The sequence below is a fragment of the Neopelma chrysocephalum genome, unplaced genomic scaffold (assembly GCF_003984885.1).
Source record: "Neopelma chrysocephalum unplaced genomic scaffold, ASM398488v2 Primary Assembly neopelma1_25, whole genome shotgun sequence".
NCBI lineage: Eukaryota > Metazoa > Chordata > Aves > Passeriformes > Pipridae > Neopelma > Neopelma chrysocephalum.
The window spans coordinates 14,590,660-14,610,269 of NW_020897694.1; the positions used below are offsets into that span (position 1 = coordinate 14,590,660).

At 40.9% G+C, this 19,610-nt stretch overlaps 1 protein-coding gene across 6 annotated transcripts in view; it reads right to left on the minus strand.

Moving 5' to 3' along the window:
- Positions 1–19,610, minus strand: part of KLF12 (Kruppel like factor 12) — a 246,936-nt gene that overhangs the window by 22,671 nt on the left and 204,655 nt on the right. The window lies entirely within an intron of this gene.

Consider the following 19,610-nt stretch of genomic DNA (forward strand, 5'->3'; position numbering starts at 1 on the left):
AAAAACAGAACAGAAACAAAGAAATGAAGCAAGAGCATAGTGTACATCCTGGGCCCCAAAAAATCAGCTGTAACATATGACTGTGAGAAAAGTGACACACACAATTAATTATTTCCCTTTCTATAATGTAGTTCACAGCACGTATTTGAAACAATCAGTGTTAAAACTAGAGCATATTTTGCAATATGAAATAACTTAAGTCTTGATTTAGAGGTGCTTATTGCCCTAAAAAAAGCATCACGATCCTTGAAACACTGCTCCAATAATGAAGTAGCCTGACTTTATCTGAGCTCTATTTCTATTTGACACATGTCCAAGTACAAGCTCACTGAACTCTGTTTTCTAAACAACTTTATATATAGCCTCCATAACTTCTCCTTGACAACTTTAAACAGATAAAAAGCCTGAAACCTTTTATGAAAAAGTGTTTCCAATACCCAGATCTGGACTATGGATCCTTGCATTAGGCCAAACACCTGTTATTTGCTTGAATAAAGACTGCTAACAGATCCATATCACCACGCAGCAGTGATTTTTCCATTTTCTTATTTAATAATTCTCAATCTACCTACCACTTGCAAGCCAAAGAATTTTATTTTCCATTCAGATCACTGATATATGAAGTTTACTAGCACAGGGCCAGAGAACAATCCCCAGAGAAACTCAAATGCTCATCAAAGATACTCCATTTACAGCAATGTCTTAAGGCCTATCAGTTATCCCAATTTTAAGCAATTAAAAATATAATGTTGAAGTTATGTTGCTTGATATTCTAAATACAGTGCATACTGAGTCTAATACTTGTAAAAGTCTGCTACAGCAATGCATTTGGCTTGGTTAGATAAACTATTACCAAGTTGGTGGGCCAAGATCCAAACCCTCATTGACTTCCACTAATTATACTACCCAGCCATAAATTTTTATTAACTGATCATCTTATCAGCCTCACCATGACTATGTCGCACAACAATCACCTTAACCCAGTTATACTAACCTGTTTAGCTACTTTAAGTACTGGAACAACACTGGCCTTCCTCAGATTTCTGGGGCTTCCCAGATTTATTGACATTCAAGTTAAATGAGCTACAGATTCATTAGTCAACTCTTTTAGACTCTTAAGATCAATTTGAATGAAAAGAAGCATGAGCCTTTGGTGAAGCTATCATACTAAGAAAGGCATTTGAAAGAAGCACTGATGTTGATACATTCGCTGAGAAGCTCCTGTGTTAACACCAATTAGCAACCTCCTGTTACAACAGCCACTACTGTTACAGCTATAGCTGTTCCAGAATAAATTTAACTCCTAGAGATTTCCAGAATTTGCTGAGGACTATTTATATTGGGTTAAAACTTTGCATAAAGCATCTCACACAATTACCATGTGATTTCAGAGATGTTCTAATTCTCTGCATGCAAACCTTTAAGCCTTGAATTAATGGTAGTCTGAATTACTCATTCTTCTTTTTGTTTGACTATTTTTATAGTACAACCCTAATTTAAAGCATTATTAAAAAAGAAAAAGGTATTTTTTTCCAATAGTCCTCTTTCTCTCTTAACACTTCATATATATTCATATTTCACTTTCAGGCAAGAGATTTTTCAGAGTAATTATTTTTGCCTAGAATATGATGCGTGCAAATGGGTGCGCAGAGAATTTCTGAAATGCAGAAAGAAGTGGACAAAGGGATGTTATATCACCATTAACTAGTGAAAAGTTGTCCGCAAGAGAGTAAGACACATTAGCACTTTAACTATGTGACTGGAATACAGATATGTTTAGCTCTTATAGAAATGGCTTAGGAATTGTGTTTAAGCATCTGCATCTCAGAGCAAATAAAAGTCTTGGGTTAGATGATTCACTGAGAATGGTCTCACTACTCCAGTTGTTTGTTTTTTTAAACATCCCATCATCTGAAATAAAAGTGAATGTGTAAATCAACTGTTAAAGCTCAATACTGAACATACAAAATCCAGTACTCAAGACCAGAAAATCTTTATCTTTAAAAATAAATATTTGTGCATAATTTTCACTGCACATGATTTATGACCTGTCTTAAAAGCCTGTTTTATAACAGAGTGTTCAGATCCTGGATAGTACAGCCCATTTAAATGGGAGGAGGATCAAGCTTATAACTCTGCTGCAATTTCCAGCCTGGAGACAAAATGAACCTTGAGAAGAGTCAGCACCTCATAAAAGCTATTTGTCACATACAAGAAAGTGATCTCACTGCTGGGAAGTGCTCTGTGCTTTCCCAGGTATTTATACAGGAAAGAGCAGCATAAAGCAGTGCCGTGAATGAGGCACATGATCAATGCTGCTGCTTCTTAACTGGATTGCTCCCTTTATAAAAAGTGAAGGACCCCACCTATTCCAGAGGAGGAAGAGTAACAGAATAAGCCACAGAAGGTGATGTGCATTGTCACTAACCCCTGAGAGCTTCAGAGTCATCGCTTACTTAGCACACCAAGGAGAAAAGCTATTGTCAGCCAGAACCAGCAAACGCAACCTCACGTCTTTCCTTTGCAGCAGTGCAGACTAAATGATAAACTAATCACCAGAGGAGACTCACATGGCAAGTGAGAGTGTACATCCAAAGCGATTTTCTTCTGCCACTCTAACTCCTGTGGCACAGGGGGACCCCATAGTGCAGACATGCTCCCTGGTGGAAAAGGAGCCAGAATCTACCTGATAGCACCAGCTTTGTTTTAGTCTATCAAAAGCTGTGTAACTTTTTAAAAATTGAGATACCACAAAAAGCCCTAAAAAGAGCACTAAGTGCTTTTATGAGCTTCCTCAGGTTAGTCCCTCCCACAGTAACTTCCAGCTGATTTGCTCATGTTCTTTCCCTTCGCCATGCAGCAGTAAAGGAACATCTTCTTTTTCAAGTAATTTCTACAAAACACTCTCTCTGACCACACAGACCTAAAAGAAGTCCTCAAAAGCATGTTTTGTGCCTTTTAAAGGCCATGGAGGTTTTGCCAGACGGCTCTGGTCAGCACAGAGTTCCAGAAACTACTGTTTGACAGCACCATGGTAGATGAAGACTTTGAGCATGGATGTGTTAGGGAACTCATAGGTATTTATTTTTTTAACTGACTTCTTTTTCCTTCTTGTTTAAAATGTTTCAAAATTCTATAAAATAAAGAAAAAACACTACCCAAAAAACCTACCAAAAAAACTCCACTAAATCAAAGTCCAAGCAAACCATAGTGTAGCGGCCTCTCTCAAATCTAAGTGTCCCTCGCAGATTGCTCAGAGGGAAGACCTGGAAACCTGTCATCAGCCAAGAGCTACTAAGGTGCCCAGAGGAAGAGCTGCCAGTTCTCCTGTTCATGGCCAAGATCTCAGGCAGCCTTTAAGGCTCAAGGTGGGCTTTAACAATAGGACTGACCCCACACATAATAGCTCAGTGAAATTTCAGGATGTATCAACTTACTGCTGATACATCAAGTTTGAAAGAATTTAACAAAGAAGAAAACTGGGTTCTGACCTGTCAGCTTGACATTTATTTATTTGCAGTTCATTATTTCTAAAACCAGTGTAATTTCTATGTTAGCACAGAAATTGTTACACTTAACAGGAATCCTGGGAGGCTGCTGGCTGCCTACATGAGCAGCTGCAACACCTGTAGTCAGTTTGGCTGGTAAGGTGAAATGAGTAAAACCAACACGAGCTTTTAGGGTGATTCATAAAAATTCAGTTGTGTTATTTCCAGCTAGAAGTGAAAACATACATCTTTGCTACTCACACATGGCCAAGTGTTTGTCTCTCGGATGCAAAAAAGTCTGCAAAGTGTAACACCGACTGGGGTTTCGCCAGTAGATGGCCATCAAGTTCTGCTGAACATGATCTGCACTGCATGAGACAGGGATTTTAACACCCTGGTAATGCAGGATTATTTTTCCATTCTACAAATGCTGCCCACCCGTGACTTCCTAGGTGATTTGCCTCTGTTCTATGCAGACTGTGAATGGTCCTTGGCATATGCAGTAACTCTTAAAAACCACGTGTAATGGGTCTTTTTATACCGATCCTGTGTTTTCTGAGCAATGCGCAGAGCAGAGCTGCCCAGAGAACTTCCCAGGGAGCATGGTATGTTTATTAAAGACTTGAACTGTGTTCAGCCTCGTGACACACCACCAACACACCATGCACAAGTCACTGCATGCTGGCAGCTCCCAACAGTCTCTTCAAGTGCACTCACTCTGTGGTCAATTTGCAGGGTTACCTTTGGCCACCAAAATACAAGCTTCTGGGTGCTGCTGGCATCCCAGTGAGCCAGTCAAAGGCTGGCTGACACAGCCAGCAAGGAGTCGGTGACATGCAGCAAGCTACGCTTTGCTCTTTGCTGTACAAACCCAAACAATGACCCAATGTTGCATCTTCGACTTTGTGATTGCCACCTTTACTCTTCCTTGGCCCCTCCGCTATGAGCTCAGACTCTTTAGCTATACGTCCTTCCTGCCTCCAAAGACCTCATGGAAAACACACTGACCCAGGGCCAACAACTTAAGACCACTTTGTGTTCAATATCCCTGCCACCTTACCACATATCTCTCCTTTACAGCGCTCAGACTGCATTACCTTCCTCCCTAGTTGGCCTCATAGTTAATTGAGAGACTTGTGGCTGCACCTTAACAACAGTCCGCAGCTGCTAAAAACAGATGTCATCTTTTCTTTGGGGTGAGACCCAGGCATGTTCCTTCCACTCTGGCTACCATGAGAAAAAAACTAGATTGGGCTCAGCCCTGTGCAGCATCTGCTCAGCCTGGATGAGGGGCTCAGCAGGCCACACTGTGTCCCACAAGGTGGACATAACACGAGTTGTGGTCCTTTTGTGTTCCTCAGCCTCTGGGCTGTGAAGTAGGTGATTTGGTTAAGATGGCATATCAGGACAGTCCCACTCCAGTTGCTTTCCACATTGTTGGCAGAGGCACTTGTCTGAACCTGCAGGAAGCTGGTGCAGGGACCCACAGTGACAAAAAGTCAATTCTGCCAAAAGAACTTGAGAAGCTTTTGGTGGTTTAACCCCTAAGTAGTATCAAGTACCTGCACTGACACATGGGAGAGGATGGAAAGCCAGGGGAGTATCATCACCCCTTTCAGTGGCAACCAGCTGTGGTTACCAAAACTTCCATGGAAATGTAGAACATGTACAAAGAAATCAAGAACATGGACATAAGCAATCAACACCAGGAACAACTGGAAAATCCACCTGTTGCTGCACAGAGAAGCTACCTCTTGTGATACTTGAGTATATAATACACAGAAAAATAAACACATAAATAGACAGGCTGAAAACAAAAACTGGGAGATATAATCATTCTAAATGCTTAGGAGTTGACAATGTGTTTTGGCAATACAGGGTAGAACCAAGAAGCAAACTCTCATATCCCATCCTCAGGTCAATATACAGTATTCAAATATATAAATAGTGTATAAATTTAGCAATGTGAATCTTTATGACATGTAAAGCTTCTGGGTCAACCTGTAAGTTGTAGTAACTAAAAATGCAGGCAAATTAAATAAAAGCAGAAAACATGTCTGCATTCAGATGATAATGAGCCACTGAAGGAAATCTTTAGATTTCTAGCATTTGCTCGGCATTCAAAGGGAACCTGGGCTGCAGAAAGAAGCATTATGGGTTTTGGCTGCTTAACATTTATAGTGACTAACTACAGGCATAAGTGAAGCTTTATGCATTATTTTTGAAAATCTTGGCCTTTGGATCCAGTGGTGGGATGGCACCCCTTGAGCACATTGAGCAGCATGTGCACACACATCCCTGGCAGCTGCTGATGCTCCTTTGGGTGAAGCTGTGTGGCTCCCAGAGCAGCTCCCCACCAAGGACAATCAGAAGCAGAGATGACCGCAGCCCCAACACCTTTGCTTGGCTCCTCCAGCACATTTCTGAATAGAGCGAACACATCCACAGCAGCACACCACTCATTCAGAGAGTTAATTTCATTTAAGACAAGTATCCTCTATCAGTTAAGACCTTAAGTGTCAGACGCTAACAAGCATGATTTGGGTACTCTGTGCCTTTTTGAAAAGGGGCATTGAATCACATTTGCCAGCTCTCAATTACTTTCTTTTGTAGCAGCTTTTCACATAATATAATTTAATTTTCTGATAGGTCATGTAATCCACCGCCCCCCCCGCCAGAACCCTTCCGTGCGGTGTGGGGCCACCACCCCCCCCTCCCCCCCCGCCGGAACCCTTCCGCGCAGCACGGGGCCGCCCCCGGTCCCGCAGCAGGGCCACCCCCTTCCCAGGCGCCCCGGGCGCGGGGTGGCCCCCGGCGCAGAAAGGAGTGAGAGCGAGGAACCTTGCCGGTGTGGACTATGCCCTTGTGGAAGATGAGAAGGGGACCCTCGGAGTGCACAGAGGAGAAGGACAACTCTAAACTTGGGCAGATGGAGCTCCTTTTAGCCCTGTAAGGCCATCCATCTAAGAGAAGGACACTCTAATCAAACCTATGTCCTGAGGACCTCGCTGCCACCGTCCAAGCTTGCTCGGCCCTGGCAGATGAACCTTAGGATTAAAGGGTGGGTTCAGTTCCGCGCACACTGTGTCTCACCTAAAAAATCCACTGCGCAGGCTTGAAGGCCTTACCCACATTTGCAAAGCCGGATGAGGGTCGGAACGGCCATCTTCTACAATGCAGTCACACAAAGATCAAAAGACAAAAGCATATACACCTGCCCCCAAAGGTGCTCCCAAATTAATGCTAGCATGCTGGAACATCAGAACTATGCTTGATTCGGCGGATAGTAGACATCCTGAGTGTCGTTCTGCCCTTCCCAAATCTTGGTTCGCGAAGCCTAGCCACAATGAGGTCATATAATGTTACCTTCTCGCTCAGGATATTGGTGAAAGTATCCTTGTAAACACCGTACATTAGACCATGAAGAAATATGACATGGATTATTTTTCATTACAGTTTATAAAAATCCTCCTAGGAGTGAGATGCCAATATCCTACTAAATAAAAACACAGTAGATTTTTTTCCTATAAAATGCTTAAATATCAGTGTAATCTCCTGCTAAGTGTTTTCACTCAAATATTTACTTACTGCTTTCCTTTTTAAATACAAAGTTTCTACTGTCTCCTGTCCAGAAACAGATGCACACGCATATGTACATATATATTTTTTGCCCTCTTTTATTCTTATATTCTCATTAATGTTTCATGAAAGGCAAACAGCTGCCTTAGGAATTTTAGACATTAAAACATATCAAGCAGTACTTAAGGCAATCATAAAAGGAAAATATGTGCTACTCTTTTATTAGCAGTAGTTACTTCAATCACTGTACTTGAAGGTGATGTTATACTGGAAATTATACTTTTTGTCAAGAAAGAAAGGAGGAATTTGGCAGCATACACAAACAGCACACACATTAAATGGGAAAATTACATGGATAAACAAGACAGAAATAAAAGATTACTTGAATATATTTGGTTCAGAAAGTGCTTGAGCTGAAGATGGAGCAAAATTGCACTTGGAGCAGATGGGGAGATAGGAGTAAGAGCACCCCAAGTTTGTCCTGTTATGCTCTGTTCTAGGTGTCCACTGCTGAGTGCTGCCAGAGGCAGCATCCTGGTAAAGAAGATCCTCTGCTCCAGCTCCATATGGCCATTCCCATGCTCCCAACTGCCCTGGGCACTCGGGAAACAAAACACCCTGCACATCTTTGACCATGACTTCATCTGCAGCATTTACTGCTGAGACCAGATAAAGGTACTCAAATTGTCGAGTTTCCTTGCAAAACCCGAGTGTGTCACAACATTGCTCTGGCTTGGGTGGAACTGGAAACACAACTATACATGTAAAAAACTTCTGGGAAAGAATTTTAGGGTCTACTAGGAAAAACACTAATGTCAACCATGGCACAACTTACCAAAATTATTCATCACCTCTGTTATCAGCTGTGTTAAGCTGAGACATAGAATGAGACATTTGCTTGATCCTCCTGATTTGTATTCATGCTATGGGATCCAGAAGCAGTTTTTATCTCCTAGAGCTGTGCTGTCCTGAGGTGTATCCCAGCTCCACACTGAGCCGAGACCCAAATACACACCATGTTTTCTCTTTCACGCTGTTCTTCTGTGCTAGGCTTCTAAAGAAAGGAAGCTGAGCCAGACAGTACCTACGACATGCTCCAGCACGTCCCCCAGATCTGATAACTGGAAGACTACGAAGCAAACTTCTGACAGAGAAAAACCACAAACAAAATCTATGATGAACTCTGAAATGCCACTGAAAAGAAAAACACACCAAAAACTTTGTCTGTTTTACCCTTATTAACCAAGAAAATGTTACCCTAGAAAGCTATTGTGTAAAAAGGTAAAGGAATTACATGTTTACTACCTTGCACATAAGCATTGTCTACATTATTAAAATGTTTATTCCTGGCTTTGAGAAGATTCATGGCTGCAAGACAACTTGCACCATTATATCCAGCAGTAACCAAACATGGGCAACACCAATTCCCAGACCAGCCCTACTGAATTTACTGAGATGATGCTTAACTAAGACGAATTTCACATTTCTCCTACCATGGCAGGACATAGAGAGCTTGTTTCTACCTGCAAAAGTTTTAGAAACATTTGACAGGAAGGCTATGATGTTTTACACAGACAAAACCCTTTCAGTAATTTAAAACATAAATCTGTTTCACTGCTCTCTGCATTTCCCTTGGTTTGGACAGACAGACTCACATTAAGACACTTGTCTTTAGATTTTGTCATAGATCTTGAGGTAACAAACAACCGCAGATGTTAACGTATGTTTCAGAAGTATTTTTTTCTAACACATGTGCTATACAAAAGATGTAGAACTGCAACATCGACCCTTCCAGCTCATCAGGATGGCTCAACATCAAAACATGTTGAAGTCCACGTTAACACGTCTTTTTGTAATATGCTGTATTACCATGGAAAAAAGAGTAATAGAAAAACCTCATCTGGAGAGGGACCTATAAATTTTCTGCTCAGCAGGGTTAGCTTCAGAGCTAGACCAGGTTGTTCATAGTCTTGTCCTGGTTAAGCCTGAAAATGTTCAAAGATGGAAAAAAAAAGGACATTTCTCTGGCAATGTGTTCCATTGCTCAGCCATACTCATGTTTGAAAGGGAGTTTCTAATGAATGCTTGCTTTTTCTAAATAGTTCTTTCAAAAAGTTTATATTCATAAATACACATATCTACATATTGTAATGAAAGACAACTGAGTGACCATGAGCTAACATAACCTGAATTTCTTAAAAAAAGAAAAATTAGCTTACTTTGCTTTAGCCCAATGTTTTTCTGAACTGAAGTGAAAATCCATGAAAACAAGGAAACTTCAAGCAGTGGGAAAAACATATCTTCACAATGAACTTGGAAGTCGAATAAAGTGCATGAACAAATGTCTGTTCTTTGGATCTGAAGACAAAGCACTGTACATCCTCCTGAAAGCAGGAATAATTCCTGAAATCCTGTATGCCAAACATGTTTGATGCATGCTAGTTCAGACTTGATCCTGGTCTAGCAGAGAAAGAGCATCTTATTTCATCCACTCCTTTCAAAGCTAGCAGAACAGCAGTGATCATTCACAGAATCTCTAGCACCAGCCACCCTAACCCTCTTTCCAGATAGGCTGCATCAATGCCAAGTCTGTTCTTTCTTTTTTGTCTCCTTCTAAACAGAGCATAAAATTGGGTAACCGAGCACCTACAACTCAGCTCTGAGAGCACAGGGCCTTGCTTTTCACCTCTCCTGTTTCTTTTTGATTCATATTTTTTCTTCACAGTTTTCTGGCAACATATATGCAAACAAGCCTTGGTAATACCGATATTCTCAGCAGAAAATGGGCTGAGCCGAAATTTTCATAATGGAAATAAGTATATATACTTATATATATATTATATATATTATATTATATTATTATATAGTACATATATTCATGTCTTTCATATTTGTTCCGGTTACTTGTAAAAAGAGCACAGATGCTCCACTTTCTAGTGCAGGACTCCCTGCATGTTGTACCTTGCTCTCCGGATTTCATTTCTTTTCCTATCTCTGATTCTGATTTTTCATACTGAACATCACAGTAGTCAGTCCCAGTGCCTGTACAGACTCTCACCTGTACATCCACCTCCTCTTGTTGGTCAGACTAACAAATGTGGAACTGATCACTGCAGTGGCAATTAAAAATTCCCTCTTCTATATCCTTAGCTGACAAAATTGTCACTAACATCTTGCCAAGTCAGTGATATTAAATGAGGACATTGCTTCCACTGGGACTGAAGCTCATGTGATGACCTTTACTTTCTTCCTGCTCAGAAGGCTAATTATTGATAAGTTAAATATTTGATTACCCTGCATACCTATATGTAATGCAATTATGGGTGGTCATCTGTCACACCCAGTGTCATCAAGCAAATTTTGTTAACTACTAAATGGTTGACCCCACTGAAGCATACATTTTGGTGCTTATATATATGTAAAGACAACCTGCCACCCTCAACAGAATACCAATTTTTTATGCCCCACAGCCCCCTACAAGCTCCTGTGTGAGAGTATATATTGCAAAGAATTCATCTATTGCATAGATAATATAAGTACCATACTTATTTGACCTAACTAGGAAAAAAGCGACTAAATAATTTAATTCATTTGGGGATAAAAAAAGTTACTGAGCGCAAGATCATACTTCAGGAGTTTGGGTTTCTTTCTGTAAGACTACTTTCTAATCAATAAATTTTGAGATTTATAGTTTTGCTTTTTTTTTTTCCTTCCAGAGCACCCTCTCCTATTGAAAGGAATTTTTTTTATAAAAGAACATGAGAAAAATATCCCATAAATCAAAACTGTTACTACACCTCAGAGGCCATATGGATTGTGTTACTAAGCATTTTTGTTTACAATGAGGAATCCTGATGTATTTATGTTATATAAGAAGCCAGTTTTTATATTCAATAAGCTAGCTTGTACCTGGCTTTACAGTCATGCGTGCCAATTAAGTATTTCTTCATTTAGATTACGAGATCCTTGCTACATCTTTTTGGCTGTTTTGTGCAAAGCAAAATAAGTACAGTGAGGCCCCAATACATGAACAGAGTATTAATACACTACTGCAGTATGAAGAAATCCCACTACCTCTCTATGCATCTGTGGTTTTCCACACCTATTTATAAGATAGTCTCACCTGAAGCAATGTTATGGGCTTCACCAGTTGCAACTTCTCATACTCCTTTCCCAAGGACTGACATTTCTTTTCTCTTCCTGTCTGTATTTTTCTCCCCTCTTCCCCCAGATTTGCTGCCAATTCGCCAGCTGGGAACTGTCTCTCTAGAGAATCACAGGGGCAGGTTTTGTCACTCAGTGAGATATTTACATAGATAGAAATTTACATAGTTGCAGTTTCACTGTATTTGCTAGTATTTGGAAGATTTCTAGCGGCTTCATCTGCACAATGGGATGCAAAGTGTCCCTGAAAGCTGCAGAAACCACTCTGGCATGTAGCTTCTGAGAGAGAGGAACTCATGACTACCATCTGTGTGCTGGAAGAGTTACTTTATCTTTTTACTGGCCTTGCACAGATTGGTTGGATCATGTGGGCAACCATTCCTTTTCCTCTCTCCACTATTAAAATTGCACCTAGGAAATACTCGATCTGCACTCTTTTTAACTGTGGGTAGTAGAGTCTTTCCATGTGTAGTTAATTGTGCAACAGAGCATAATCTACTTTTCACTCATACCAAAAAGGCAAATTTCAACAATTCCTTTTTTATCATTACACCAGTTCAGAAGTCACAAAGATATCCAGCTTGGATGCAAGCCTTGTGAAGTCTGGCAAAGCTGCCATTGTCTTCAGTGGAGTCAGATATACACCTTCTCAACAGAAAGAGGAAACCAGAGTATTGTCATTTTCATGAACTGGTCCTCTTAACACTTTCTCACCAAGGCAGAACTGCATTTAGAATCTCTCAAGTGCTCATGGGTTTGATTTGATTAACACCAAAATTGCTTCTGTAAGCAGACTGCACGTGGCCATATGTTTTGTACTAGGAAATCCAAGGAAAAACATCTTTAACCGATCTGCTTGTCATATAAATTGTTTCAGCTGCACTCAAGAGCACAAAGCCTATTCTTCCTGATAAATACCCAATAACACTTTTTCAAGAGCATTATTAAACTGGTAGCCAAGCAACTCTACTCCTCTGGACTCCACTGGGTCAGGGTGTTTGCATGGGCTTGCTCTCATGCTCTTCCACTTGAACAACTAGGTGGTCCTCACTGTGGCTATTTCTTGGTCAGGAAAAACTATAGACATCTTTAGGATGACAATATTCTTCTATAGAAAGGTGTAGTGGGTTTCTGTGGCTGGGTTTTAGTGGCAGGGGGGGGCTACAGGGTTGGCTTCTGTTAGAAGCTGCTAGAAGCTTCCCCTGTCTGGTGGAGCCAATGCCAGCTGGCTCCAGGATGGGCTTCCTGCTGCTGGCCAAGGCCGAGCCAATTAGGAGTGATAGTAATGCCTCTGTGATAATGTATTTAAGAACAGAAGGTATTGCACAGAAAGAATTCCAGCCAAGGAAGAGCGGAGTGAAAACATGTGAATAACAACGTAGACGCCAAGGTCAGTGTGGAAGGAGGGGCAGGAGGTGCTCCAGGCACCGGAGCTGAGGCCCCTGCAGCCCGTGGTGCAGACCATGGTGGAGCAGCTGTGCCCCTGCAGCCCATGGAGGACCATCGGGATGCAGAGACCCACCTGCAGCCCATGGAGAAGCCCATGCTGGAGCAGGTGGATGCATGAAGGAGGCTGTGACCCCATGGGAGGCCCAAGATGGAGCAGTGGACCTGCAGCCCATGGAGAGAAGAATCCACGCTGGAGCAGGTTTTTCCCGGGTAAGACTTGTGGCCCCTGTGGGGGACCCATGCTGGTACCGCTAATTCATGAAGGACTGCACCCCATGGAGGAGTGACCCACAGGACAGCAGTTTCATGAAGGACGGACTTACACTGGAGAGGTCCATCAAAGGCTGTGTCCCATGGGAGGGACCCCACGGGAGCAGGGGAAGGACTCCTCTCCGTGAGCAGTGGCAGAAACAGCAACTGACCGTAACACCCACTCCCCATCCCCCTGCACCGCTGGGGGGGAGGAGGGAGAACATGGAAGAAAGGAGGGGTGGGGGAAAGGTGTTTTAAGGTTATTTTACTTCTCACTCTTTTGCTCTGATCCTGGTAGTAATAAATTCAATTAATATCCCCATTTCAAGTCTGTTTTGCCTGTGATGGTGGATCAGTGCCCTCTCCCAGCTCTTATCTCAACTCATGAATCCTTCGTATTTTTTTTCTCTCTCCTCTGTCCAGTTGTAGAGGGGAGAGAGTGAGCGGCTGTAGTGAGTACCTGGCATCCAGCCAGGGCCAACCCGCTACAAAAGGAGAGAACAAAATCCTGATGGCTTTTTGCTATCAAAATAAAGGGTCAAGATTTCACTCTATGAATGCTCTAGCTCCGCTCAGGCAAAACTGGATTGAGGACACTATAAGTGTATGTGAATTTATGGGAGGATTTAAATTGGGTGAGATTTAAAAGAAGTTGCCTCTTCAGGTTTTTTGAAATGTAACACAATGCATTCTCCTGACAAGAAATGTCTTCCCACTGGTTAAAGGGTGTCTGTATCCCTTTGGGATGTCAATTATTATTTGACAGAAATTATTCTGCTCTTTCCAACAGACATTGAATGTTCTGTTTGAAAAAGCATAAAAACATACAAAGTTGAACAAGCTTTGCAACTGTCAGAGTTTTGACCTGGCCCCTCCCTAAACACTAGTAACAGGCAAAAAATTGTATGTTTGTAGGTTTTATGAAATCAGTTTTATTTTGCTTCATCCCATAAGAATTAAGTATTTAGAAACAATGCTGCCCAACAAAAGAAAGAGAATTCATAGTCATATAGTACAGTATTTATATGAACACTTTTTCACAGGGGGTTAAATAGCCACTCTTTTCAGATGAGCACACTTTTTCCTTTGATTTGAAATTGTCTCAGGGAGGAGGGAAGAAACTAAGTTTCCACCTATGCAGAAAAATCATCCTGTCACCAGTAGAATTTCTTGCAGACACCTTAGAAATGGAGATCAGACGTCCTTCATCCACATGATACTCCTTGTCCTATTTAGCGCTAAAGAATATTTTTATGGCCTTGTTATTAATACTTGATGTATTTATTTTTTACACTACCATCACTCTAATTTGTTTCACACTTGAAAGCACACCCACATTACAAAGGAAACCCTGCAAAGAAGCAAAGGGAATCTGCCTAGCTGCTCTCTCTGAAGATGGCGTATCCCTCCCAACTCCATCTCCTACAATGCTAAGAATCAAGGCATGATAATAACAGGCCACTCCACTCACCTTGCTAATTTATGCATGTTGCTCATTAGCGCAGGTCAACACAACTGAGTGGCTAGAACACAGTGCTCTGAATTTCAAGTATGTTAAATGTGCAATCAGGAGCACCGTCTAGGACCCAGTGGTCCCTTCATTTGCCACAGTTTTCCTGCATATATTAGCCCAAAGTGAGTTGTGCTGACCCAGGATCCAGTTCATTCGTCTCCGGAATTTCTATTGCTTCCCTGAAAGCTTTAGTCTCCCAAATCTTCACTAACAGGACGTTTGGCTTAATAACCTAAATTCACATCAGGACTTCTTTAATTCTACCTTTTAATTTTCCTTTTTGGAAAAAAGAAAATCTGAAAAATCTTCCACGCCCACATCTGGATATTTTCCCTTTCCTAATCTGTTAAAATCTCTGCCTGTTTACTATATGACATCTTACAAACAGTATCAGTCCCCAAATAAAGCATCAACTAGTATTGCCAATATAGCAATTAAGAACAACCAGCGTGCTTACACTCAAGCTTTTACCGGAGAAATCAGAGTCTGTTAAAATCTTGCAAAACTCAACCCTGAACATATGCTGTTTTGCTTTGTTTTGCTAAATGGATGAAACATACCAGAACTGTAAAGATCAAAAAACACCCGTAATTTCCTAAAAAATTTAGAGCCTTTGCATGCAGTAAAAAGGGATAATTATCAAAGCATTTTGCCGTCACAATTATTCATTTGGAAGAGGTACAAAAAAACCCCCAACCAAATCCAAAACTCCCAGCACAACAAAATGATATCGCTGTAACTACAGTAAAAAAGAGAAAGAGAGATAAAAGGGAGACATTAGAGTGGCATTCAGCACAGGGTGAGATGAGAAAACCATGGCCTAGCAAGTGACTGTCTGAATAAGACAAGCTAGACATCTCACCCTGGAAATGGGGTCCCATATCCCATGCGCCCTGTGGAGCCACCCACCACTTTGTGCAGGTGACCCTGACGACACTGTCTTGGACACGAGGGTCCTTGGACATCTTGCTCGCTCACCTTGTGACACCCACTTAGAGGTGAAGAAACACATTTCAGGGAGCAAGAGAGAGCAGAGCTCTTCCTTGCCACCACAGTTATAATTTCTTTGCCCCTGTTATACACCTTAATCTTACACAGGAGGGATGGAGTGAGGAGGACTGTCGTTGCAGACTGGAGTTTGACACAAGACCACAACTTGGATATACAACTTGATGTGCCCTTATGCATTTCTTTCAGAAATATTGTTGTTGTGAAGCCATTCATTTGAATTACACCCCTGAATCCTCTTTGGAAACTCTAATTTCCAAGACCACCTCTTCCCCCTCTGCCTGGGTAAGTGGAGGTCTGTTCTGAGTTTCATATTAGCTGTAACAGCAGTCAAAAAATCCATTTCTCATTTACGTCTCACGTTTGGCTACTCAAATGCAACACAGTTTGTTACACACATGTAGGCAGAGAAGTCTTTAATACCGATAGAATTGATATTTTAATAATGTTAATTAAGTGTGATGTAGAAGCATCATGTGGCCCGATTGAGTCCCTCTCCTACCATACAGGGAGCAGGTGGAGGATGTGGACAGGTATACCCACTCCGCCACTCACCCTGCAGCAGGCACAGAATAAAGCTGTAGCACTTCTGCCAACATATTTGCTCAAGGTAGCATTAAATAGCTGTGTTCCCTGGCCAGTTATTTCTTGCTCTTGTTAGGTTCTTTCCTATAAAAACAAGACATCTGAATTTCAATGTGTTTTATGTTCAGGAAATTATAGTAGTTTTCAAAACATCTTTAACCTTTTCAGTGGCCAGTGGCCGAGCAGGTGAACCTCTTGCATTTTTTCATACCAGAAGTCTGCCAAACTTCTCCTGGAAAAGACAGGCAGGGAGATGGTATGTAAAATTACAGAATATCAGCTAAAAGAGCAATGCACACTGCACTGCTCTCTGTTTCACACCAGGATGATAAATCCTGTCTCATTTCTGTGACAAAATATTGAGCAATAACAAAAAATGGCCCAGCATTCATGTGGGTTTGTGACAGGTTGCTTTTATTTCAGCCTCTGGAGTTCAAAGAGCAGAGACGTGGTTTACATAGATGTGCCATGAGTGAACTTGTATTTCTGAAGGGCTGAAGCCTAACTCTACCCATCTGAAAGCACCGGATTTAAAAGCCATTTTGAAGGACAACTCTGTTATGAAGTCTCACATTATTTCAAAGCCTGCATTATTCAGCAATACCATCTGAAAGTACAGTCAAATTGATTGCACAGCTTCTCATTAAAGCAATGTGTTACATTATAACAGAGTGAAGATAGGGAAAGGAGGAGAACATAGCTTGGGGCCCCAGAACGCCGCAAATGATTTCTTGGGTATCCTTAGTCCTGCTCCTTACTATTTTTGTGGTTTAGCTCCTGATTTGGAAAGTGTGGGTATACTACCCTTTCCTCCCTCTCTCCCTCTTCTTCCTGACACCTTAGTATCAAGGTGTATCATCTTTTTGAGAAATGGCTGAATCACACGGCTGGATGAACACACATGTTCTCGAGGCAGAAGAGTAAATGTTAGCACTACTCACAACTAGCAAATGCCGAAAGTACATAGTATAAAAGATCAGAAAGCAACCTGTTCCCTTTTCTGACTCTGCTATAAGTCAGCAAATGCAACTTGCTTTTTGCAATGACAGTAACTGAGTGTTTAATCCTTAACGTATTTGTGTATTTTAGGCGAATATGGTTAGGAAGAAATTCGTTCTAACACTGTACAGTGATGAGGCCTATGGTCCTACTTCATAATTTACTACACATCACCAGACAAAATGTAAGCTGAATACTGGCATGGGATTTTCAAAAGATGTCTTAAGAAAATATTAGATTTTCTTTTTCTAAAGTAATGATTAAAAAATAATTGAGTAAAACAATTGTGTGATCAGACTGCTTCTGCTCTGCTAGCAAACTTGCCAGAAACTGCAGGCTCCCAACTCTGGGACAAAAGGGCCATTATTGATCAAATATTCACAGAAATGCAAAGCTGCTACTTCATGTTCTGGCAGAAGTCCCTGAAAAAGGTGGTGCTGTGATTTATGTGCCATTCAGTGTTGTTTTCAAGACATTTGCTGAACTGAAGAAGCACCATTAGAATACGTCAAGCACACATCAAAACCCATCTAAATCAACAGGGGCTGAAAATACATCATGTGCTTGACATACAGTAATTGACATGTCATATTTTATTTGACATTTCAAGGACAGTAGTGCCTATTTAAATGGAGACACAGTAATATAAATATTTTTTTTACTTGAGCTAACCAAAATCTAACAGGGCATCTTGGTGAAGAACTGTTCACTGAATATCATAGGAAAAAAAAAGAAATAAACTAGTAAAGTCTCTCAAATTATGAAATGCACAAGAGTCAATTTACAAGAATATAACTCTACTAACACACCTGGGGGAAAATTCTAGCCACACTGGCTAACAACCTCCTACTGATTTCCATGGAGCCATTATTTCACCCATCCATCCCTACTCCCTTTGCAGCTCTGCCTGAGTTTAGGCCTACAACTAAAACTGCCCGGACGATCAGCATGACAACTGATATAGAAATATGGATTAACATGATGGGAATACAGGAAGGCATGCACACAGCATGGGTCATGCTCTTTTTCCCTGCACAGACAAGACAAATTGCAAGGTAGTAGAATTTTGAATTACATATGCTTCACCTGACACCTGAAGGCAACTGCACGGGGACATCACCAGTAATAACAATGGCCCTACAGGACGTGTTGACAGGCAAAAGGGGGATGTACTAAGAAGCAGTAGCTATGCAAGCTACTCCCTTCAACAGGACTAGGAGATTTCCTCAAATTTAACACCCAACAAACTGAGAGCCCACTGTCATAATTTCTTCTGGTTCCCACTCATAAAGGATCCTTGTAATTTTTTGCTTCATTTAAATAATCTAAAGTTGGTTTGTTTTTTTTCAGCTCATGTTGGGATGTAAAAGAAAGATGCTGACAGAAAGTTTTTAAACTAAAGGTCAAATTGACTAAATTAATCTGCTGTCGCTGTTTTTACTAATACTTTCCTGTACAGTCTTAATTGATTCTTTATTGTACCATCTTCTCTCTACATTTCTGAGATGTGATGCTGCACTCTGAACTGCTGTTTAGCCAAGCCAAATGTATTTAACTCTTTTACTCTGCCTTCTTAGCTATCCTCTCCAGAAATCTAAGCAGTTTGCTGCTCATCTCAGGTATTGTTCAGTTTTGTAAGTGTACTGAATGCAGCACAGCTCCTTGAAATAATGCCATGTTCTCAGTGAATGCATGACAGTAGCATTTGCAGGATGAGCCCCACATGCTGTATGTGTAATATAAAAATATTACACTGTGTGGATGCTACATGGGAAAAACCATTGTAAATGCTCATGGGTGGAACTGCCAGCATAAAGAACAAAGCGAGCATGCAGAAATCTAAAATCCAGGTAAATACCTCCTGTGAGGAATATTCTTCCCCTCCACATTTTTTTTCATGTAAAGCTCTTACTTCAAAGAATGCAATGAATTTATTAATGACTAAATGATAGATCTGTCAGAGAATACAAGCAAACTGATTTACCTATTTTTTTAAAACCAAGATCCTGATCATAAATTCTGAGATGTTTATGCCCAAATAAGAAAGTAAACAGAAGTCTTGTATTAGTTTAAAACTCTATTAAACCAGAAGACAGAAAAGGAGATTGAAGGAGGTAATCATGTTAGGCCAGCAAGCAGAGAATTTTAATCTCCCCAAAACCCTCAAAAAGTTTTTGGTGAATCTTCTTAATTGCAGCAACTACAAAGAAAAATAGTATGAGTAATCCGTCATATGTCTAATTCTCCTTTCAGGGCTGTGGAGAATTGAGCAAGGTAGAGAGAAAGATACAGTGTCAGGGTTTCATTTTAGACCTCAGAATTAAATACAGAGATCAAGTAGTTCAAAGGAGATGAAAGAAAAAAGAGTTCACATACTTTGTGACTTTAGCTTCTTAATAGTTGCGTCTAGGCTGCCATAACAAGACAAGAGCATACTAGGCAAAAATGGAAAAAGACAAAACTACTAACGAATGTGAAGTTATTTTCAAGACTCAGAATAAGATCATTCAAAGAACTGAGAACAAAAAGGAAGAGTAAAACTATAAAGCAATTTTTGACAGACCTCTTTTTAA